Genomic DNA, 25,175 nt, shown 5'->3' on the forward strand with positions numbered 1-25,175 from the left:
GTTCTGAACCCAAGGTCTACCTGTTACTTGCCACATGCATAAAACAAGAAAATTATTTTTTGCTGAAATTAGTTGGAGATGGATTGTTATCACTTGCATTAAAGGAGTTCTAAGGAAGAGGGCGCCTGGGTGGCTCAGTTGGTTAAGCAACTGCCTTCGGCTCAGGTCACGGTCCTGGAATCCCGGGATCGAGTCCCGCATCAGGCTCCCAGCTCCATGGGAAGTCTGCTTCTCCCTCTGACCTTCTCGCCTCTCATGCTCTCTCTCACTGTCTCTCTCTCAAATAAATAAATAAAATCTTAAAAAAAAAAAAAAAGGAGTTCTAAGGAAAAGAATGGCCATGGCAATGTGAACAGAAATGTAGCTTGAAGATCAGTTCATGGGAGCTTCTTCTATGGAGGCCCTAGGGCGGTACTAAGCATTGTCTTGGTTTCGGCTGTTTCCCAGAAGCTGACCCAGAGACGAGGAACTTCGGTGGTTTATTTGGGAACGGTCCTGGAAGACACCACGGGGGAGTGGAAAGGGAGGAAGAGAAGCCAGTTAATCCCCATGGGGAGCCAACAGCTCAGGTCCTCTGGGGAACCCTGGGGATAAAATGGACCGTACCTCCAAGATTTCCCGACTGAGGGCGAGGAGCATTTACCTCCAGCTCCCAGCCTGTGACCAAATGAGACCGTCACATCTCCGGCTCCTTCAGCCAAGTATGTTTGCGAGGCTGGAAGAAAATCCCCGGCCATTCCCATGAGCAGTCTTGGGAGACAGAGGTGAAGGGTAGGGGACCAGGGGTGGGGGGCGCTGAAAACAGTTGTCACTGCCTGAGCTCCCGGTCACCAGCCCTGCTCCTGTCAGACAGCAGAGCGGCCTGTTGTGGGTGACTTGTTTCCCACTGGCATCTCTTGTCTCCATACATCGGGTATGACCAACTCCTTCCTCCCCTTGGCACCACACTCCACTCAGCACAAGGCCTTGTATACAGCAGGCGCCCCTCACCACCCGCCAACCCCCCACCCCAAGTGCCTGCTGCTGTATTCATCTTCCTCTCCTGCACTGTCCCTCAAGCTCTCTTTCCTCCCTTCCTCTCTGAAGCCCGGCAGACAGGCCCGTCAGAGGCCCGACACTCTGTAGACTGGACAATGTCATCAAGATAAATCAGCTCTGCCACGTGCGTTCCTTTTGAAAGGAGATAAAACAAGATTTATCAAGACACTGGAGACCGGCCTCTTTTCCTTGGGGGAAGATGTCACAGATTTGGTATTCCTGGACTCCTTGCCTCCTACCCTTTTTTGGTTGCCTGTCGCCTTGCCGCCTGCACGGCCGCGGGAGTGTCCGCGCACAGCCCTGGGGACGGCTCGTGAAACAATCGTGCAGCGCGGGAGACCAGCTCTCGCTCTCGGGCCTGACCAGAGGATGAGCAGCCCTGGGCGGACTTTCTGAGTCCTCTGCCTGAGCCTCCCTCCTCGGGAGCTGGAGGATCCCCTGGCCCGGAGATGCCCCTGGCCACGCAGCATCTCACAGGACCCGGAAGGATGCGTCGGAGCAACGGAGGAAATTGAAAGGAGAGACTGCAGCAGGGACCCAGGCCCACAGACCTGGCTCTGCCCTGCGTGCCTCCCGGAAGGAGATGAAACCTGACTTACCCATTCTCCAAAAATAGCACTCGTGCCCTTCCTCATGCTGGCGAAGGACGAAAAGGAAAGGAGGCAGATGGGAGATGGGAGATGGGAACTGCCTCCCGCCCCACCACCCCTATGGTGGCTGATCCACTCTCGGAGCTTGAGGTCCCCAAGATACATACTTAGATCACGTGAGACCTGATCCCGCCGCAGGCAGAACCAGCAGAAAACTCATCGTTAAGGGACAATGAAGGAGCCTCCTTAAGGTGCAGAGAGGGCTGGGAGAAGGAAGGAAGGGATGGGGGTGGGAGAAGTGGGGAGACAGGGGTGCGGGCACCCTGTCCACACTGGTAAGGCACCCCCAACTTGCCCCTCGCGCCCACCCCCTGCAAGGGACGCCACCCTGCCTCTGGGCCGGACACCTGCCATCCCCTGCACGAGGCTCGTGGGTCTGCCGCTCAGGTGCAACGTCAGAGGAGAATTTCTGTACAAGCCATTGCCCGGCTGATTTTAGTTTTTTTGGAATTCCAATAGGGCTTCTCTCCTTCCCACTGAAATCCTGACAGGAGCAACGTTTTCTTTTCTTGGGGCTTTGTTTGGCCCAGGCTGCAGAGGGTGGGAAGGGGAAAGAGGGAGGGTAGATCTGGAAGGGATTCTACGGTCTTGAGTTCTCTGTTAGGAATCCAAACCGCACTCGGGAAGCCACACCGGGGACTGTATTAAAAGGGAGAGAGAAAAAGAGGAGGAGGAGGAAAATCCCCATTAAGGAAGCCGAGACCACAGGGCATTAAAGGCCTCTTGTAATTGTAATTCAGCCCGCTCACAGCGCCTGCCAGAGTCTTCAAAGCCACGCAGGCACTGCCCCAGAAATACGATAAAGCATCATAAGGAATATTACACACAGGCCACGAACCAGACCTCAGGACATAACTCATTCTTGAAAGTGGAGAAGAAAGCTGTCAAGCCGGACAGGGTCCAAGCACATAGGTGTAGGTCCCTCTTGCTGCCGCTCTGGGCTGGGCTGAGAAGGGGGGACAAGCAGAAGGAGCAGGGGCCTCAGCAGGAGGCCTGGGTTCAAGTCCTGCCTGGGCCACAGGCTGGCTGTGTGACCCTGAAGTGGGGTCCTCCTCCACTGTGGCCTCTGCATTCTCATCTGGAGACAGAAGGCCTGGGGCTCCGAGGCTCCTCCCTCCAGGGGTCCTAAGATGTATGCAGTGGGCTGGGGGGCACCGAGAGGGGCAGAGGAAGAGGAAAACAAGCAGAAATAGTAGCCAAAGGCTTACTATGTGTCTGGCACGTGCTAAGAGCTTTCCACTGGATTTGCTTGCTTAATTCTCAAGGCTTTGAAGCAAGTACTTAAAAAAAAAAAGATTTTATTTATTTATTTGATAGAGAGAGAGTGAGAGAGAGCACAAGCAGGGGGAGCAGCAGGCAGAGGGAGAGGGAGAAGCAGGCTCCCCGCTGAGCAGAGAGCCTGATGTGGGGCTCGATCCCAGGACGCCAGGATCATGACCTGAGCTGAAGGCAGCTGCTTAACCGCCTGAGCCACCCAGGGGCCCCACAAGTACTTTTATTATCTCTGCTTTGCACAGGAGATGTCGGCTCAGAGAGGACCTGTCCAAAATCACACAGCTACTAAGTGCCTGAGCTGAGACTTCAGCCTGGGATTTTGAAGCTCACATAGTAAGGGGGAGGGAGAAGGCAATGAATCTAGCATTCTTTGGGGTCCAATCAAATAAGGCCTTGAGAGCCATGGTGAGGATTTAGGATTTTAGTCTGTGTGATGTGAGCATTAGTAACATGTCCTCCGCACTGCGGGCTATGCCGTGGTCTGGGGAACAGCTGCCTTGGGGCCTGACGGAGGCCTGTATAAGCAGTAACTGTGGATGGTAGTATACACATGGCGTACCACGTACCAACAGTCCCCCGGGGGCTCTGCCTATCTGATACAAGCAGACCGGTAAATGGACCACAAAGAAGGAAGGAGAGGGGACACAGTGTCTAGTAGACTCTGGAAAGAAAGAGCTCCCCGAAACAGCATACCTCCCTGTCCTTCCTGCCCTGCCTCGTGGGTCATGTATCAGCTGGAAATCAGGGGGAACTGCCAGTCAGAGGTCAAGCTCTGCCTCAGTCCCCAGTGTGGCCTGACCTTCTCACCAGGAGTGTCCACTCTGGGCCAGGACACATAGATGGGGCCTTGACTCAGGAAGGTCCCCATGCTTGGGGGGGCCAGGGTATTTCCTCCTCCTGCCCAGGATACCAGGCACATAATGACGCATCTCAGTGGTACCCGATGGGTCTTAGAGGTGGACATTTGCTTCTGGAAAACGAATTGTTTCGTTAGCCAGGGCACTGGCTAGTCGAAAAGGACTTGCCTCTGGGCCTCTTTTGGTCTGTTCGAGTGGATCTGTTCTTGGCAGCCTCTTAGCTTCACGTTCACAGTGTGCAGGTGCACATACACACATATATACCCCCTCTTCCGTGCTTTCTCTGCCATCTGGAATGCCATCCATCTGTCACTGTCCTGATGCTCCAGGTGCTAAGAACACCACAGAGAACATGACAGATGGGGACCCTGCTCTCAAGGAGTTTACATTTGAACTGGCAGGGCCGGGGTGGTGGTGGGGCGTATGCATGGAAGGGATACAGTGTGCAATTTTCCTATCTAGTAAGTAGTTTGGTTATACCTATGTGTCTCCCCCTACTTCTAAGAGAATAAAACAGGGTAACAAGAAGGGGCATGTGGGGGGTGTGGGGAGAGGTGGGGAGGGGGAGGGGAGGGGCGGAATTCAGCTAGTGGCCGGGGAAGTTTGGTGGAGACTTTGATGAGGAGAGAGAGCCAGTCATGCAAAGCTCTGGGGCAAGAGTGCTCCAACAGAGACAACCATACGGTGAATTTGAAAGACAGAAAAGAAGCCAGTAGCAGTCATTTAAGCCACAGAAAGGAGTCTGGTTTTCTTTGCAGCACCCTGAGCCTCCTTCCCCAGCCCAAGACCTCCTCCAGTAAGCCTTCCTTGATTGCCGGCCCTGTCCTCCTTTCCCAGACTCCAGGACTCCCAACCTCACCCATCTCCTGCTATCCCAGGGAATTTGTTAGGGAGCCACCATCTCAGGGCCCCCTCTAACCTTCCCAGCCCCCCTGATGTACAGGCCACCCCGGCCTCCCAGGGCATAGATGTTCCCAACTCTCTCCCTTCAGGGCAGTCCAGAGAGCCTGGAGCGTCACAGGGGACTGGCCTAAGAAATAAGGGAGGCCACAGCATGGCCTGGAGATGCCAGACCGCATGGCACAGAGACCTCGTTCTCCACGAGCGACACCACTACCCATCTAACTGGATCTGAGGACAAAAGGGGAAGGGGGTACATTAGCCTCCCAGGGCAGCTACTATAAAGTACCATAAGGTCAGTGGTTTAAAACAATAGGAATGCATTCTCCCCCAGTTCTGAGGCCGGAAGTCTGCAAGCGTGGGCAAGGCTGTGCTCCCTCTGGAGGCAATAGGGGACAATCTGTCCTCAACTCCTACAGCTTCGGGGACTCTGGGTGTTCCTCGGCTGTAGCGGCATCACTCTGGTCTCTGCCTCTGTCTTCACGTGGCCTCCTCCCTCCGTCTGAGTCTCAAATCTCCCTCTGCCTTTCTTCCCTAAGGACACCTGTCTTTGGGTTCATGCCGGCCCTCAATTCAGGATGATCTCATCTCCAGATTCTTATCGGAATTACATCTGTGAAGACCCTTTCTCCATGAGGTCACATTCACAAATTTGGGGGTTTGGATGTGGACCTATTCAACCCACTACACAGGGTTATGGGGACATCCGCAGAGCTGGCTATGGGAACGTGACAGTCTTATATCCCTCCATTGCAGTCACCTTGAGGACAGCGATGACTTTCTATTACTCTCTTTGTCCCCAGCAATCCCTGGCACAGAGCTGGGTGCTATGAATGTGGGTGTTGCCTGATGCCCTCAGGAAGGTCAGAGGATTGTCTGGAGAGAGCGTGTCAAGGGTCGCTGGAACCCAGCAGGGGACAGGCAAGCTGTGTGGGTCGGAGAGCAAGGAAGTTGGGGGATGGGGTTCCTCTCTGGCTCTGCTGGCTGATACGGCACCCAGGAGAGCCTCTTCTTTGCCAAACCAACTTGGGGAGAGAAGATGTGAAGGTGTTCCTCACTAAAGGAACACCCCGCCCCTGCAAAGAATGACATGCATGTTTGCTCATAGCGTGCACTATGGTCTGAATGTCTGAGCCCCTCAAAATTCACGCCGAAATCCTAATGCTCACTGTGTTGGTATTGGGGTGGAGGCTTGGGGCGGTGGCAAGGTGTGATGCCTCACAAACGGGATGAATGTTGTTATGGAAGACACCCCACAAAGCTCCCTAAGGCCTCCATCCGGTGAGGAAACAGTGAGAAATCTGCAACCAGAAAGAGAACCCTCACCTGGCGAGGCTGGCATCCTGATCTCAGACTTCCAGCTTCCAGAACTGTTGGAAATAATGTCTTGTGTTTATCAGCCCCCCAGTCTGTGCTTTTTTGGTACAGCAGCCTGGCTGGACTGAGACAGTGATACAGACAGAGGCACTGCCTGCGGGGAAGGAAAAGAATACGTAGCTTCCAGCCCCGAGCTCTGGCTCCGAGACTAGAATGACAGGCCTCTGTGCGTTTGCCCCTCAGCATCTCTAGTGCAATGCCCTGAGTTTCTTTCTGGGGACAGTCCCTCCTTCCTCCTCAGTCTGTCAGGTTTCACTGAGGCTCATCTCACCCAAACTCCTGGCATTACCAAACAGTATGGTCCAGCCATGGGCACGTGACCCAAGTTGGTCTGAGGAGAATCGGCCTGGGACTTTTGCCAGAACCACCAGAAAGAGAAGTAACTCAGAAACGGTAGAACCAAGTTGCTAGGAAGTATCTTTACAAATCACTGTCACCATTTGGGTGACACAGAGAAGTGGCCAGAGAAGAAAACAAAGCTAAGAACTAGAGAGAGAGACACATGATTTGGTCACCTGCATCCAGCCATGCCTGAAACCATTATCCCCGAAGTTTTCAGTTACATGAGCCAAAAAATTTCCCTGACTTTTCTTGAACCAGATTGAGAAGGGTCTAGTCCTTGTCACCTACAGGTTCCCGACTAGCACATCTGGCCCTGCCATTTACTGTTGTGTGATGTGGGACAAGTCATAACCTACTTGAACCTCCGTTTCCTCAGACTGCAAACTGCACATTGTAATGCCTAACTCAAAGGATCATTGTGAGGCGACAGTGAATCCCTGTAAAAATCACCGAACACAGAGTGCAGCCCACAATAAACGTTGAGCAAATGGGATCTCTTAGGAGCTGACAATTTTGGTCAGGGAGGTGCGGGAGTGTGGGGGTGGGGGTACAATCTGGCCCCACCCACCTCCTCACCGGCCGGTGGGATCTGAGCACCACAGTGATTCCCCAGCACCCACCATGACCTGTCTTCCCCACTCAAGGCCAAACACTAGCTCCCTTCAGCCTGCAGCCACCTTTCCAGATTCAAACCTCCGCTCCCTAAAAACACCGTCTCCTCCTACGCAGCTCCCATTTCTCTCCTTTGGGACGCTCTTTTGTCAGCCTGATTCAACGAGCAGAGAATAGAACACAGAGAAGCAGCGGCAGTGATGACTCACTCCATCCCCCATCACCCCCCCCACCTGGGGGTGCCAGGGTGACTCACGCAGGTGAACCTCCCACGCGGCACTCTCCACCCACTTTCCCGCACACTCAGGGACACCGACTCGCAAGAATCCACCAGGGTTTCGCCACAGCTGGAAACCTTCTCTTGCAGCCAGGGTGTGCTTACCCATCACATCCAGGGGAGGAAAACGATCTTCCAGATTCTGGACTGGAAGGTCCCATCCCCAGGGCAGAGCCAGGCTTAAGGGAACACAGTCTTTCATTCCCCCATCCTCAGTGGGGCCAAGTGGGATTTATGGGTGTCTGCTAGGAAAATAAAAGAAGAAAAAGCACCTAGTCTTGCCATACCAGAGGTTTTAATTCATCTTTAAGGAATCTGGGACACCTGGGTGGCTCAGTGGGTTAAGCCTCTGCCTTTGGCTCAGGGTCGGGCTCTCTGCTCCGCACGGAGCCTGCTTCCCCTGCTTCCCCCCCCACCCCCGCCTGCTTCTCTGCCTACTTGTGATCTCTCTGTCGAATAAATAAATAAAATCTTAAAAAAAAAAAAAGGAATCAAATAGAACTGAAGTCTTTGAGCAGCCTTATTCAGCCATCTATGATCAGAACAATTTTTTTCCTTTTTAAAAATGTCCTTTTTTTTGAAGTATAATATACACACAGAAAAGTGCACATGCATATGGATAGTTCAACGAATTTCACAAACAGAATCCACCTAGGTAATCAGCACCCAGGCCAAGAAACAGAGTCGCATGAATCCCATTCTAACCCCATCTAACCATTCAGCTGCCAGCACAGATCAGAGGGTGGGTTGTTGAGTTGAGAGGCCCAGGGCCTGGGTACATTAACCAGCCTGGGCATCAGCCTTCTATCCTGTGTGGTCTGGAGGCACACGGCTGGGTGGGGAGAAGAGGGTCTGACACCAAGTGCTGTCGTCACAGGGAAGGGCAAGGCCCCATCACTCCATGTTTGGCCAACAGCCCACACATCGTGCGGTGACCTTTGGTCTCAACGACTCCCAGTCCATTTTCTACCAAGTAGCCCAAAGAACATTTTTAAGATGAAACCTTTGCTTTGAACCTTTCATTGACTTGCCAGGGCGCTGAGAACAAAATCAATTCAGAACTCGTTTCTGTGGCCGGGGAGGCCCACAGACCCACCACCTTGGGGCCTGTGTGCATGCGGTCCCCTCTCCCAGGACATAGTCCCCTGGGCCCTTGGCACAGAGATAACGCCTTCCATACTTCAGATCACCACAGGGAGAGGCCGGGGCAGGCCACTCCCAGTGAGGGGGCCCCCTCTGCCTCTCTCCCAGCCCTCAACTGCCTCCTTCACAGAACTCACTGAGATTTGTAATGCTCCCACCTCTTTGTATGATGTCTTGTTTACTATTGTATCCTCAGGGCCCAGCGCAAGGATTGGTGCACAGAGGCCCCAGCTGACGTTTACTGAATGGGTAGGTGTGAATGTGTTGACACCCTCTTGCTCTAGACTCTCATTTACACACACACACACACACACACACACACACACACACACACACACAACAGGACTAATAAATGCAGCTCACTCTGCACGTGCTGGGGGCTGCTGGCCCAGACGTGGGCTGCGGCGGGGATGGGCTTGCCCTCCAGGACCCAGACAGAGCGGGGCCAGAGAGTGTGGTTAACCCGGAGCCCAGCATCAGGGCGGCCAGACTGTCCCCACCGTGTGGATGTGGGTGTGGCGGGCGTGGTGGGCAGTGGCTCACACCCTCCCTGTGAGGGCCACAGAATAAAAGGCCCCATTCAGCCCCTGCAGCCTCGGCTCCTCCCTGCCAGGGGAGGCTGCCCTCAGGAAAGGGGACGGTGGGATGCTGGGCAGAGCTTTCCGGCAGCCTCTCCCTGTGGCCTGGCCCACAGAGGGGGCTGTGGGGTGGGGGGGGGCGCCGTGGCAGGGTGGGGGCAGGCCAGGGATACAGGGCCTCCAGGGCGGAAAGACACAACAGAAAAGGCCTAGCCAGCTGAGTAGGCTGTGGGCAGGCAGGGGCAGTCCTGGTTCCAAGGGGGATGTTGAAAGACACCGTTGACTTCGGATGATCTGAAGCAGAGGAAAATCCCCAGGATATAGAGGCCCTTGGGAAAGCAGCCCCACAACCACAGGCCTGGCAGTGCCAGCTGGAGAGAGTCGGCCTGGTTCTCTCTGCGGGGACACGGTCCTCCAAAGCCTGCTTTTCTTGAGCTTTGGCGCCGCTGGTAGAACCGAGCCCAGACAGTCAGCCCCCTCCAGCAACCTCCCAGCAGCACTGTCTATGCCTCCCCCCGAGTGAGGACAATACGAGTGATAGTGACGTCCCTGAGGACTTGGTGTGTGCCAAGTGTTTTGTATTTATTCATTTATTTGATATGCATCACAACTTCTGATTGAGGTACTGGGTTCCATTGTCATTCTTGTTTTATGGCTGGGGAAACTGAAGGTCAGAAAAGTGACCCGAGTGACCTGCCCAAGGTCACAAAACTAGTTAAGTGGCAGGGCTGGAATTTAATGCGCCTTGGCCTTTCTCTGGGCTGCCTGGAGGTGCCTAGACACTCAATGGTTTTGCTCTAGTCTTTTCTCTGTACCTTTTCCCTCTGTATCCCGTTGGGCTGCCTTCCCCAGAGCTACAGCTCAGCCCAACACCATGAGCACAGTCAGCGAGCGCCACTCACTCACGAGGAGCCCCGCTTTCCCAAGTGCAGGCGCGGAAACTGGGGCTGGGCTGGGACGACAGACATTGCAGACACGGCCCGGACCTTACAGCACACGCCGTCTGTGTGCCCTGTGCTTCAGTGTGACCCGTCACAGTGGGGGCACACAGGAGGAGAGACAGGCCTGAAAAGTGGTAGGAATGAGCCAGGGCAAGGGAAGTGGAGAGAATGTTCCAGAAGAGGGAAGAGCCTGAGCAAAGGTCCAGAGATAATAGAACCCAGCTGAAGGAAGGTGAATGTGTTGGAAGGTTACAAGGCGTGGGTGACGAGTGGTACTAGAAGATACTGAATGGGTGACAGGGGTTTGATCACACAGACCACGCAGAGCAAAGCAGAGCCATTCAAGTTGTATTATTTCAGAAATCCCTGGAGTTCCTGAACCATCAAGGCCAAGGACCAGAGTTTTTACCTGCGGGAGGGGACACGGGGGGGAGGTGGGGGCAGAGGCACCAACAGCCCCTTCTGAAGTCTTAGCCCTGAGGGTCAGGGGATGGGGGACACCTCCCTCAAGTCTTAGCCCTGAGGGTCAGGGGATGGGGGACACCGGGGTCTGGTCACCGACGGTGCACGCACCGCAGGAGCTCCAGACTCTGTTCTCTGCCAGTATTGACGCCTATCACAGTCCACATGGATCCTAGGGTTAAAATCAGGAGATCCTGGAGGTCATCATGTCCAGCCCCCTCACTCCCTGAGGTCAAGACGGAGCTCAGAGAGGGCTATGCCTCACCAGACGTCACACAGCAAGTCAGCAGCCAGCCTGGGACTTGGCGGGAACCTGGGGCTGGCAGCCTGGTTCTGGGGCAGATTTTGCAGGTTTTCCACCTATAGGTTACGTTCCTCAAAGCCCCCAACACATATGTCTTTCCTCCCTCTAATTTCTACCCCAATCCTAACCCCACAACAAGAGCTGCCACCACTGGCACCATTTCAGAGGACACTGAAGCAGTGACAGGTGACTTCTAAGACTGGGTTATAAGGGGGATCACAGCCCCCTTCTTGTCTTGCTCTGAGATCAATCACATTGCAGGAAGCCGGCTGCCATGGTATAAAAGCACCTTAGGGAGAGGTCCACATAGCAAGGACCGGGGGCCTCCTGCTAGTAGCCCGCACCAGGCCTCCAGCCATGAGAGCAAGCCATCTTGCCCAGCGAGACCCCAGTTATACCTTGTGCCAACATTTGGACTGTTACTTCGTAAGAGATCCCAAATCAAAACCATGCAGTTAAGTGGCTCCTGAATTCCTGACCTACAGAAGAAGTGAGATAATAAACTGCTAAATTTGGGGGGTAATTTGTTACACAGCACTAGGTAACTGACATGGGTCCCCACGGCTCATGAGAACCCCTCGGTTACCTGAGTCTGAGATATTCGAGATGTTGGTTACAAATGCACATTCCTGGGATTTACCCTGCCCCCCTACCCCGCTGAGTTAGAATGGGGGAATAATGGGGGGAGCAGGGTGAGAACGCGCATTCTTCATAAAGCCCCTCTAGAGATTCCCATGCACCTCTGAAGCTAAGAAGTACTGAATTAATCTCACTCCCCTTACGGGAATTAGGGGATCCCTCTGAAGAGGCTCAGAGAGCTGCAGGGATGATCCTTGCCACGCATCTAAGCCGAGGCAGGCCTGGGCCTGGAATCAGCACTAGACTCCCAGCTCAGTAATCTTCTGACTTACTTCCTCCTCTGTCCATTTCAGGCTGCTTTCTGAGAGGAGTAAGCTTTCTGTTCTTTTTCTCTTGTTTTTATTTACAGTGCACACCTAACAAAACGCTACATAATTATTTGTCTATGTAAGAGCTAGCTTGGCTTGTAAAGAACTTTGCTGGCACTAAGCAGATGTAATGCTGAAAAGCATCTGGGGGATGAGGCCATGCAGAGAGGCTGGCGCTGCTGCCCAACATTGCATCAGAATGAGCACACTCTCTACCCACCATGCCGCCTGGGCTTCAGGCATTCTTCCTGGACAAAAACAAATGCAGTATGTATAATGCAGAAACAATGGATGCGGATAAGCAGGGAGCGTACTGAGCTCCTGTCACCCTAATAGGTAAGAATAAGAACCCCACTTTCATTTTTATAGCATTTTGGGCTTAGAAAAAACTCATATGCAATCTTATTACGTTATCCTTACCCATTCAGTCTTTCACTAGACACATGCGTGAGCCGCTGCTATGTGCCAGGTAATACTCTTGGCCAAAGGATCTGTAGATTTCTTTCTTTATTTAATAAACATTTATATATGTTTACTATGTGTCAGGAACTGGCTTAAGCCCTTTGGAAATATTAACTCACTTAGTCCTTATAGCAGCTGTACAAAGTAGAAGCCATTATTCTTCCCATTTTACAAGGAAATTGAAGTACACAGAGGTTAAGTCATTTTCCCAAGGTCAAACAGTTAGTAGGAAACAGCACATGGATTAGAAGCTGGGGGATCTGAAACTAGACTTCATCCTCTAAACTAAGGTAAAATAAAGCATGGTTCCTGTGCTTCAACACTCCAGGTTTTCGAGTACCTGGGTGGCTCAGTTGGTTAAGCATCTGACTCTTGATTTTGGCTTAGGTGGTGATCTCAGGGTCATGAGATCGAGCCCCACACTGGACTCCGTGCTTAAGCTTCTCTCCCCTCCCTTTCCCTCTGCCCCAAAACACACCTCTCTCTCTCTCTGGAAAAAAAAAAAAAAGCAAAACTCTAATTTTTAAATCCCATGACCACAGAGGAAAAGCTGAAGCCCAGAGATATTTTCTGAATTTCCCCAAGTCACACGGTGCTGAGACTAAAAGCTAGGTCTGATTCTAAGCAGCATTACTTTGCTTCCATTAGTGTCTGTTCACAAAGCAGGTCTAGCAGAAGATGGCTGTGAGGGCAGCAAACAAGGAAGGCGTTTCTAGAGCTCAGAAAGAGAGAGGCTTTTTCTAGGGCCCCACTGGCAAATCTAAAGTATCCCCAGAGACCTCCAAGCAAATGAACAAGGCTCACTCACTGTCCAGGCCATCATGATTTGTGACTGTCTGCTGCTTGCTCATATTCATGCCTCCAGATATTTTGGGGGCAGTGTTATTTATAGACTACGTTTCTATTTATATTTTCATTGAATTCCTGTTAACCCTAGCTAGATTACCCCCAACCCCCCAAAACCTAGAGAGAGGAGGATAAGAACTCTTTCTCACCAAGTAAGTCAGGGGCAAAGGTGAAGGTCAAAGTCTTGGCTATGTGTGCAGTCTTTCAGCAGGAGCCCTTTGCAGGGAAGCATTCAAGACAAGGGGGCTTTCTGCGCTTTCCAAAGGAAATGGGGGGTGGGGGGAAGGGCACAAAGCTGGCCTTATACAGAGGCAGCCATATTCTGCCAATGCAGTGGGATTTGAGGTGGGCCTACAAGACCTCTGTTTCCCTAAAATGTTTTTTCTTTTGTATGATATTTCATTATTAGGCATTGATTCCTTTGGTCTTAAAAGCTATTAGATCACAAAACATTGGGCCTATGAGAAAACCTAGTCAGTATCAAGTCCAGTCCCAGTATTTCCCAGAAGGGCAACTCAGCCTCAGAGAAAGCTAGGACCTCTTCTCATGGGGGATCTGAACGAATACACCGAATTCTACTACAAAGCACAGTTGTTGGAGGAAGAACTGTCAGGCACAGAGAGAGACACGGGACAGCAGAGTAGGCTCAGAATTCCTCTAACACCAAGTTTTAAGAATGAATAAATAAAACTACGTGATGTTTCCTAAGGTTCTCTTTGGTGCCCCAAATGAAAACTTCCTCGTTTTAGGGCCCTATAGAAAACAAAATCAAAGTGGGATTTCTTTCTCTTTTTTCAGTCCCTTGTTGAGCTGTGGTTTAGGAAACTGGGATGATGTTGCTGTGTGGTTGCTTTACAGGTGTGTGTTTACAAAGCCTGCCTTCTGGAAGTCAATTAGTTCCCTTCTGGCCACTATGCCTGCAATTCCAGCGTTGGCCACTAGGTGGCTGGCTCAACTTGGGTAGGTCAAGTGAAAGGTAATAAAAAATAGTGTCATCTGGGGCGCCTGGGTGGCTCAGTGGGTTAAAAAATAGTGTCATCTGGACAAGACATTTACTGTAGGAATGTGACGCTTTATTAAGTGTCCGAAAAAGGACATTGGTCAACCTCTAATTGATATAATTAAAAGAACATACAGAACTTGAAACAAAGTTTAAAGAAATGCCAAAACACTCTGGTACACCCACCGTTTCATACATCAAACCTCATCTGTTAATCTCCAGGCAACACATCTTTGGTCAGTCCCACTCAGCAGCAAGCATAGCCAGGATATAGAGAATTGTGGTCAAGAGCTTGGGCTTAGAAGTAGAAGGACCTGCCGTTCACTAGCTGAGTGGCCTTGGGCAAGTTGTGTAGCCCTCTGGCCCATAACGCTTCATTTGTAAGGTGGGGCTGCTGTCTGCAAACTAGGCGATCGAAGCACTTGAAACCCTTTGCACGGTATCTGGCAAGAGTATGTACTTAAATGAGAACTATAATGCTTAGAGAGGAAGGAGTCTTGCTTTTTAAAAAAAAATTTTATTTGTTTGAGAAAGAGAGCAAAAGTAGGGTGCAGAGGGAAAGGAAAAAGCAGACTCTCTGCTGAGCAGGGAGCCCAATGCAGGGCTCAATCCCAGGACTCTGGGATCATGACCTGAGCCCAAGGCAGATGCTGAACTGGCAGAGCCACCCAGACACCTTGAGAGGAGTCTTTCATAGCCAATTACAACCATAGCCATAGACAAAAAGTTATTGCCGGGGCACTTGCTAGCAAGAGAACAGTTCTGCCCACCCAACAGGCCTTACTTAAGTCATCTTCATCAATTCCCAACTATTGAAGGTGGAAATTCATCTTTGAGATCAGAAAGAAGCTGAGAGTAAACACCATGCCAAGCAGAAAAAGCCCCAAATTACCAGTCACTGGCTCATCTCAACCCTCCGCCCTTGACTCCCTTAATTTGAAGCTTAGGTTTGCAATAGTTGCTTTATACAGAAGAGCAAAAGATGCTTCTTTTTAAAATTGGGATTTTTTTTTTTTTTTTTAGTCTTTTGCCAGACACTCCTTAGAAGAGACCTAAGCATTTCCCCCTCCTAACTGTGCACACAGACTTTAGACACACTCATGCTATGCTGTCTTCAAAACCACAGAGGACTGATTGCCAGTCTCTCCGCCTCCAATTCAGAGAGACTTCTGGAATAAAAACCTTCGCAATCGCCTTGGCCCCAAGCTTCACCCCACCTTCGAGGAGCAGGGAGAAAGAATGTCCTGATTTATAGCTGATGAGGGAGTGTGGCTAGGGCCCGAGCATCCTCTTGGTTAGGCTGGGGAGCAGGGGACGGAGGCTACGCTGTGACTTACACCCCCCTCCCACAGGGTGCCAGAAACAGGTGGGCGACTCAGGTCTGCAAAGGGATGTGAGGCCAACGAACCAGCTCTTAACCAAGTTCCCTGCGTGAAGCTTGGGTCAGAAATCGACTCAGCAAGGCAGGTTCAGTGGTTTTTATTACATGGATGGACTGAACATAACCCAACACCAAGGGAGTCCTAAGCACAGAGTCAGCCTAGGGAAGGGCTTCCCTGGACCTTTAAATGGTGCTTCTCAAACTTTCCTGTGCAGGTAAGTAAATGGCAGGCTGTGATTTAGGGGGACTGGGGTGGGGTCAAGACAGCACTTTTGGCAGGCTCTCAGATGATTGTGCGACTCATCTGCGAACCAAATTTTGAGCAGCGGACCTTGAAATGCACAAGCCTACATGCAAGACCTCACTCCTGGAAAGGCTTCCAGAGAAGAGCTCCCCCTTTTTGTCAAGCCCCATTATCAACAGTCACCAAATGACCAGCACGTATTAAATGCTTCCTGTGTGCTGAGCAGATAAGATTTCATTCGAGGCTCTCAGCAGCCCTGGGGGACTTTCCCAGAGGAGGAGGAGGAGGACGAGGGGCGGAGACGCTGAGCAAAGCTGGCAAGGGTCAGGTGGTGACCTAACTCGGGTTCCTGGGGCTCTAAGGCCTCCGGGGCTGAAAGGTGACGCTTACCTGCCTCCACCGTGGAAAAAAGCACCATTTCAAGTTCAGACAACTAGTGCCAAGTAGAAAGCCCCCGTGTGACCCCAGATCGGCCAGCCCAAAACCAGGTTCAGGTCTGCTGGCACCATGGGGCCGCTTGAGGGCTGGCAGAGCAGTGGAGTCCCCCGGCTTCCTTTGGGATCGGCCCTGTTTCATTCTCGCTAAGGTGGAAACTGGCCTTTCTGCTCCCGCCTGGGGAGAAGCAGAAGCACAGCCCCTCTCCCTCAGCCCCTGCCCCTAGAGGGGAGAGAAGAGCTGTGGCCGCCAGGCAAGCCCTCCTCGCCGCACACACTTCCTCTCCTGCCTTCTAAAGGTGCATTCAGGGGAACAGACTCCATCTTCAGGCCACGCCAGTCCCTCAGGCCTACTGCGGTCTGGAGGCCAGGCGGCCTGCCGTCTGGGGACCCCTCACTGGACATCAGTCCTTGGCACTGTGGAGGTGAAGGAGAGGAGGTGTTTTAAAGGCCCAAAGGGACTGTACTGCTCAAAGCCGGGAAGCCTCTGGATGAATGGTGCGTCAGTTCCTAAGGGCCTGGGGAGTCTCCAAGGGTCGGCTCCATTCCTGCCAGGGAAGGGCTCTGGCTTAGGGCTCTGTCCCTGGGCCTGAGTCCAGTTGGGGTGACCTTGGCGAAGAGTGGAAGGGTCAGGCCAGGGACACTGTGGAGATCTGCCACCAGTGCCCCTCACCTCTGAAGGAGGGGGGTGAGCTCCCTGTCAATGGACCTCTGTTCTCCCTCCTTCCCCGCCACCCTCATCCCCACGCTGAGTCCAAGACCCAGAAAGCAGAGTGTCTAGTGCCTGGAGGTTCCTGGGGAGGGAGGCTGATGGCAGGCAGTCCCCACCACAAAGCATCTTTCTCTGGGCCCAAGGCTTCGGCTATCTCAGGGAGAAGGGAAGACATCCCTCCCTTTCACGCCCCAGGGTGAAGTCCAAGGTGGGCATTTGGGGCAGGTGCCGGGAAACACGGGGTCTGCCGTCTTGGCCAGGGTCCCCCCCAGCAGGACTGGGGGCATCCTTGTTCTCCACCTCTCCCTCACCCCCATCCTTCAGCAAGCCCTCTCGACTGTTCCTCCAAAACGGATCTCAGACTGGCTCCTCTCCATGCCATCGTCCAGCCAAGACCAACCCACCCTCGTCTCTCACCGTGCCTCGGCCCCCTCCGGCTGGGCCTCCCACTCCACGCTTGCTCCCTGGGGGCCCTTCCGGCCTCTGACACATCAGCTCAGGGATCCTCTCAAAACAGAAATCCGATCCCTCAGACTGAAACCGTTCAGAGGCTTCTCACGGCGCACGGGACCCATCTTCACCCCTCATCGTGGCCTGGCAGCCACGCCGAAAGCTCACACAGCCTCATCGGCCAGGCTCCGCACGGCGCCCCAGAGGCCCAGAGGCCTTCTTCCCTCTCCTGCCTCAGCGTCCCTCCTGCTCTCACCGGTCACAGTGGGGATCAGGGCACTGGCCTGTCCGTCATCCACACCTGGGTGTGTATTTAGTGACGGAGCCGCTCCGGGGGCACGGCAGTCTTCTCGAAGTGTGGGGCGAAGGGGTCTGACCCTTGAGAAAGAACATTCAGGCATCAGCTAAGGAAGCGATTTACCTTCAGGGGACAGACCAGGAATGTCACAGCGACCTGGAACCGCGGGCGTCCGGTGACTCTGCCAACACGCAAGGCGATCCCCGGTCACTCTGGCGTAACTTATTCGATTTTGTGCCTCAGCGATTAGCAAGAGCTACGCCTGAACCCAGCATCTGGACGCCCGGGTCCAGGCACATTTTCTTGCACGTGAAATGAAACAGAAGGACTAGACCATGAAAAGAGACACATTTCTGCTTAGATCAGAAGCCTCTTAGGGGAGGTGCTACCCTCTTTGGGGTGGGTATTTAGAAGTCTGAATCCCTTCTAGAATTACCTGTGGACAAGGAAGACAAGTTGTAATGAAGTGTTCTGACCCTCTCTCTGGTCTCCAAAGGTGGGAGTGACACGGGGGAATGGCCAAGGGACCTGATCCACATTTCCTTATGAAAGTCGTAAGGAAAAAAAAAAAAAGCCCTAGCTCTTCTCTCCCCTCCAGGGGCAGGGGCTGAGGGAGAGGGGCTGTGCTTCTGCTTCTCCCCAAGCTGGAGAAGAAAGGCCAGATTTCACCTTAGTGAGAATGAAACAGGGCCGATCCCATAGGAAGCCAAGGGACTCCACTGCTCTGTGGAGGGCTGTGGAGGGCCAACCCCTTGGAAGGGCTGCCTCCCCGGCACAGCCCCTTATTCCCAGGGAGAACTGGGGGCTAAGCCGGGAGCCTGCAAGCCAGTGGTCCTGCTATGTTATCAGGGTGACAGGAGTGGGGCTGCTCAACTCTCAGCCCAGATCAGCCCCCTGGGTGGGCCATCAAGCCTCAGCAACTGGCTCCTTACAACTTCTAGTTAGCACAGGCAGGAAGAGGAAGAAGTGCCACCAGGACTGAGAGGCGACGGGCAGTGATGAATTAGCACAGGGAGGGAGGGCGGCAGAGGGCCGAGCAGAGGAAAGCCCATGGCGGAGTCCGGCCACAGAGCCACCTGGAGGAAAGGCAGCTGCGCAGCCCCTACATATCTCCCTTTGCAACCCAGCCTGCACTTGCCCTGTACTAACTGCTTGGAACATCTTCCCAAACCATCATGAACCAATCTGACAGATGAGGAAACCAACCCTGGAGGCCATGTGCCTGGGTCCCAGCCACACAGCTGATGCTGGCTTGGGGGAGCCCTCTCCTTCCTGGGCAGCTTTGGGGCCAGAGACACACCCAGACTCCCGTCTGCCCTGCCGTCCCTGGTGACTCCAGCCCCCTGCAACCCCCACATGCTTCATCCTCCTGCTGTATTTCAAATGCATGCCTTCAGTGACACTTGGGTCACTGACCTTGCTGTTGTCCCCTTGACCTGGCACTCTATGCCCTGACCTGCCTGTGCCTGGCTCAGTGTCACCTATGCAAAGAGGCCTTTTTTAACCACTCATCTCATGTCCCAAGTCACGACAACTGGCTAGCTTTCTTTCTGGTCCTTATTCACTATTAGAAATAGCGATTCCAATGTATGCCCAGAGGCCCGGGCTGCCTTGCCCTCAGTGGCATAACCAGTGCCTACAGCTAGGCCTGGAACACAGTGGGTGTTCAATAAATCCCTGCGGCAGGAATGAACGATCGTAGCTCTTTCATGTAGCGTTCAGGACCACCACCCCCAGATTCTCCAGAGGGAGAGAATGATTTTGGCGGGGGGGGGGGGGGGGGGTGGTGGCAGTAATTACAGCAAGAGAGGACCACACACTTCCAGGGAAGGCTCAACAAAACCCACTTTTGGAACAGTACATTGTGCCTCTTAGGCCTCCAATCCTGTTGATCTTTTTAAAACCCTGGCATTACCAGCAGACCCTACTTTAACTTCACCACGGAGAAGGTTCGTCTTTCCCTGCCACCCAGGTCATCAGTGAGGCTCAGAAACCTCTAGGGCATGCTCCCTCAGGCGTCTGGCTCCCTCCTGGCCTCGGAGGCCCTTGGCACCTCGTGCAGACACACAGAGACGCCCCCAGCCCAGGGAGCGAGCACCAGCTCCCCCCCGCGCCACAGCCACGGACAAGCTCTAGCCCCAAACATCCCTTCCCCCTGCTTCCTTGAGCGCTTGAACAAACACCGGATCTGCCGCACAGGGAGGGGAAGGCCCCGGAGACCGTGTCTGCCATGCACCCAGCACCCTCCTGCCCTGTGGCTCCGAGCTGCCTGACTGTGGAGGGGCCGCTATATAAACCGGTGAGCCAGCACAAGGCAAGTGAGTGTGCCTGCTGTCTAAAAATACACGCCTCCGAGCTCACAAGCTCCCAAGGCTGATAGTACCCGCTTCAATCCTGGCTCACTTTCCTTCCTCGGCTAGCCAGCTTCTCTGGGATCCAACAGCCCAGGAGCCCCGATGCCTACAAAGGTGATGGACTCAGTGATGAGGATGGAGGGCCTTTCTAGGAGCTCAGAGGCCAGTCCCAGGCTGCACAAGGGGACATCGATGGCTTGTGAGCGGGAGGAAACCTCACAGAGCCTTTGCAGAGTGAATGCCCCTCTCTCTGCTCTGCTGCCTGGCTTCCGTGCTCTCTCGGTCCCTGGTTGTTTGCTTTTTACATCAGCAACTAACTACGCAGTCTCCTTCATTCTGTAATGGCCATTTCCTCCCAGGGAGCCTCCCCAGACTGACAAACTCAGGATACACAGGAAATCTACTCCAATCCCAGGATGGGCAACAGGAGATGGATTTTCCACAACAGTCTTTTAAAACAAGGCAGAGTTCCCTGTAAACAGTAGGCTGCCCTGAGAGGCTGTGGAGCCCACTGTGCTTTGGCCCGTTGTCCTAAAGAGCATCTCTTCTTTTGTAGTACTTGATCACTGTTCTACTCCTCCTGCGGTCCATGCTGCCGCCCAGTCCCCATGCTCCAGATCTGTCCTGTGTCCAGCAAGCTCAGAAGAAGTCCCAAGTTATCAAAATTTATGAGAATCGCAGAAAGATTTTTTTCCCTAAAAAAGCAGTCCTCTGCTTTGCAAAAGGGTTGATCACACGACTCTCAAATAGAACTGTACTTAGGACACCTAAAGGATGATGTGATTCGTCCTACAGGACTGACTTTGCAGGGGTTCTCAGGAATATGCCTTCATGTAAAACAAGGTTCACCTCTGCTTTTCTCTTGGAGGTGGGAATGCCAAGAGGTCAGGCCTGGAGCTTCTCAGCGACGACTGTCAATTTCTGCCTCCTCCAGAAAGACCAGCTGGCATGCCTGTCCACTAACACTCACTAACCCCTTAAAACAAAATCAATTGCTCGGGTCTGTAGCTTATGTAACTGCCTCTTGCCAATATCAATTTCCTGGCTTTGATAATGACCTTTAGTTACCCGAGACGTTACCGCTGGGAGAGGCTGGCCAAGGGGAGCCCCACTCAGTGGCTATGTGATGGCAGAAAGTGACTTCACTTCTCCATGAACTGGGAGCAATGCCACCTACCCTCCAGTGTGGCGGTGGAGCTGGAGCGGAGGAATGTAGAGTGCCTCGTCATTTTGCAATGTCTTGGGAGTCTATTTCAAAATAAGAAGTTAAAAAAAAAATGCTGGGACTTAGGAAACCAAACAGGCAATTTCGTTAGACTCTTAATTAAATGAAGACAGTGCTTTGAAAGCCTTGGGGTTATGCTGTTTATAATCATGTTAAAATAATAATAAACTAAATGGTTTAAGTGGGAAAAAAAAAATCAATTCTTCAGTTGCAGTGACCTCAGGCACTCAATAGAATGAGAGTCCTTACGGGTCATCTGAGTCCCCGTGAGGCTCAGGGCACCTCCCTGCCCCACATGGTGTTTTCCTGAAACACAAGACAGCAAGTAGCAGCTGGAGGGACAGCTAGGGTGCTGGGTCCTCGGGCAGAAACTCCCAGGTCCCTAGCCTGGGGAATGTGGAGGCAACGAAGTGGGCGGAGGGAAGCTTCTAGTTGAAGCTCGCTGGCGTTAATTCCTCCCTGTCCAAGGAAAGGTCCAGGCCACAGAGGAAGGATGACAGCTCCCGTACTTACTGCCTAGGGGGTGGGGGAATGTGACTTGCCTTCTCTCGACACAGGGATAATGCCCCCATTCCTGCAGTGAGGACTGGGAAAGGTTTGTAGAGTGCCCAACACAAGGCCAGACACACAGTAGGAGCTCAATAAAAGGGAGCTCATACCTAAGGGAGAATGCCCAATTCCTGATCAGATGGGGCGGGGCGGGGGATCTAAATAAAGCAGCCACTATGTGTCCAGCCCTGCGACGGAAATGCGGGAGGGGTAGATAGGGGCCTTGTCTCCAAGGAAGGCCATAACGGTCAGCAAAAACAGCCGCGGCATCTGCCTCACCCTACATGATATGAGACTAGAGGGATCCTTCCCCTTCTCCCCTCCCCCCTGCTCCCCAGGCCCCAGGCCCTGGCATAATTCTCCGCCTCTTCCTGCCTCAAAAACTGCTTGGGTTCTCCTTCCAGAGCTGCCTTGCTGGAGGGAAGCCCCTGTCCCACATGAAGGTCATAACTCTCCATGTCCCTCCTGACGGCTCTGTGGGCCTCACGAACACATAGAAGGAAGGGTCCCGGCATCATGGATCTTCACCCCAAGACCCAGACAGTGGGTCCAGACCGGGAGAATCAACTGGGCTTGCGGGCAGGGTCCTCACTGAGGACAGTTCCCCTATAGCCCTTTATCTAGGATTTGACTGAAGGCAGATGTCAAACCACTGGCCTGATCATTGCACGGGCTCTGTCCTCACCTTCTTGACTCTGCTCCCAGCCGTCCTGGCTCCAACTGCGACTCCACCCGTACTGTGGGACACAGTCTTCTGGGATGGGGTCTCTGCCTTTGGCCACAGAAGGCCCAGACCCTCACCAGTCTTCCCACCCACCACAGGCTGACCCTGAACTCAGGCCAGACACCACCCAGACATACCACAAGCCTGTGTCCTAGAGCCTAAGATTTATGGCTCACATGTGGGATTGTTTTCTTGGCCAGGATTTGACTGGCAGATGAGGGAGCTTGTGACCCTGTGAAGGCATGGCTTCCCTCTTTGCTCGCAATTCCTTTGCCTTCTCTGTCATTTGCACCAGCCAGTCAAACTCCTGGGACCCCCTGCCCAAGCCTGCAGCCAGGCTTGTCACATCCTGGAGCCTCTGAGGCTAACACTGAGACCCTTCTGGAGATAATCGGCGCTCTCTGCTCTCTCCCTGTGGCTGTTCCTTGCTCCGCGAGGGCTGGCAGAGCCGCTCCCGAGGCTGGTTGCCGGCCCTCCAGAGGCTTCTAGGTGGGAACGCAGCTCGTGTGTTTGACCCGGGTGCTGCGGAGCCACACTGCCGGGGCTGAACCCAAGGGAATGGGCAGGGGACCTCAGACACCCTTCTGAGAGGCAGGCGGATAGAAACAGAGACCTCACTAGTGTTAAAGAATCGAGTAGGTGCTGACCGCTGTCCAGAGCCCCTCACCAGCACGTGCTCCCACCCCTCACTGCTGCCCGTGTTCAGTGCTGGGGGCTCACGGCCATGAGCCTGTGAGCTCATGCCAGGGGTAAGGCATGCCCTCTACCTGCCATTCAAGTGAGGGAGTGAGTAGAGTATGAAAGGGTTAGGAAGTGTTTAGAGGGTAGGGGGAAGCCAGGAACAGGCCTGGGAGCCCCCCAGGTGGGATTCCACACGGCCAGCAGTGCCCACGCTGAAGTCCTGAAAAGTGAGTGAGCAAGAGAGAAGCCTCAGAGAGGAAAACCCACTGTGAGCAGAGAAGAAAAGCAGCAAAACAGGGGAAAGGAAACTTCCTGTGCATGCGATGGGGGCCAGTCAACTTCCTTCCCCACTGTGCACAGGGCCCATCCTGTCGGGGGTGGAAGGGATCCTGGGCTGGCCTTTCCCGGGAGCTGGGGATGGATAGGGCAGGTGACTTTCTCTATTAATAGGTGCCACTTATTAAGCACTTACTACAGGGCAGGGACTGTGCAAAGTGCTTCCCATGAATTCTTTTCATCCTCACCACAAGCCTGTAAGAGAAAACTGAAGTTCAGAGAGGACCTCAGTCCTGCTGCAGCTCTTGGGGTATCCTCCCCTGAGGTGGCTGATGGGGTGGGAGCCCTGGCCAGAGGTTCTGGTGTGGGTTACACCTCTTGGCTGTGTGGCCTGTGCAAGTCTATTGGCCTCTCTTGGCCTCAGTTTCCTTGTCAGTAAAATAATAACCTCAGTGGGAAGAGCAAATGAGATCACACTAGTGAGAGAAACACTAGACACGTGTCAGGAACTGGTCACCTTAAGGGCTAACATTTATTTAAGTCCCGCTAGAGGCCAGCGACAGTTCTAAGCCCCTGTAATGTATTAATTCATTTTATCCTGACAACAGCCCCATGAAGTAGATAGTGTTCTCGTGCCTATTTTCCAGGTGAGAATACTAAGGCATAAAGAAGGTAACGTACTTGATACAAGCCAGACTTTGTGGGGGGAAGGAAGTCAGGCAGCGTGATTCCCCAGACGCTGGACTCTGGTAGCAGCCGGACAGGAGCCTTGGGATTCCCCACCATGATCCAAGCCCACCTGTCCTCGGAGGTCAGCTCCGGGCCCCCCTCCTTCAGGAGGCCTTTGCCGCCTTCCTAAGCTCACAATGACACACTCCAAACACACACAGAATTGCACAGTGGTGGAGAGGGTCACATTCTGCCACATCCGTTCCCGCATCAGGGCATAGGTCTCGCCCAGTCTGCAGCCCCAGGTGCTGATTCCCGGGCCTGGCCCAGGCTGAGCGCCCCATAAGCACCCTCTGACCGAACGATGACGAGGTGGAACTTCCCCGGAGCACTGGCCACCAGTGGGGGAAGAGCCCAAGGTTATCGAGGAAACAGGCAGCCTTCATGCCCCCAAGGCCAAGTCCACTCCTGATACCAGGGTGCCATGCGGGCTTCATGGCGGCTCTGGGACACTTGTGTCCACAGCATCGCAGGTGGGCTCCCAAGCCCTTGCTGGGCAGAGCACCCAGACTACACTGGAGCAACCTCGAAGCTCACACACACCCAGGTGTCGGACATTCCAAATTCCCTCAGGACTCAGTGTAAAGCCAGGTAGGGCACTGAAGTCCCCCTGTGAGACTCCCCCAGGCCAGGGATGGAGATACAGTCCTCTGCCTCCACGGAAGTAGCACAGGGGTGAGATTCTCTGCCCCTTCCCTGACTTGTTCTTATCTTGCCAAAACTGGGATGTGGAAGTTCTTCCTCGTCGCTAAACAAATTCTCTCCAATGTTAGCAGGAGATTGGGAGGAGCATCTTTCAGAGAGGACCCACTCTCAGAGGGCAGGGCCCCTGTGTGTGTTTGCAAGTCACCAAGCAGGTGCTGACCATGCGGTGAAGGTGGGCCAGAGAGTTGAGGTGAGGACCCTGCTTCTTGCAAAGGTTCCACTGATTGCCATTGCCAGGGTCCAGCAGTAATGGCGGGCGGGGGCGAGGACCACTGTGACCCAGCCCAGCTCCACGGTCTGGGGAAAGACAGGGGATCTGGAGCCAGGAGGCAGCATCGCCCCCAGGTTCAGGGCAAAGAGCCCAGACCAGAGCAGACCAAAGTTCATCCTTCAGCTCTGCCA

The 25,175-nt window shown here is 53.5% G+C and overlaps 1 protein-coding gene across 3 annotated transcripts in view; it reads right to left on the reverse strand.

The window, feature by feature from the left end:
• The window catches only part of SH3PXD2A (SH3 and PX domains 2A), a 231,778-nt gene that overhangs the window by 119,896 nt on the left and 86,707 nt on the right, over positions 1-25,175 (reverse strand). The gene's annotated exons all lie outside the window — the stretch shown is intronic.

This window comes from Mustela erminea, chromosome 14, assembly GCF_009829155.1.
Source record: "Mustela erminea isolate mMusErm1 chromosome 14, mMusErm1.Pri, whole genome shotgun sequence".
NCBI lineage: Eukaryota > Metazoa > Chordata > Mammalia > Carnivora > Mustelidae > Mustela > Mustela erminea.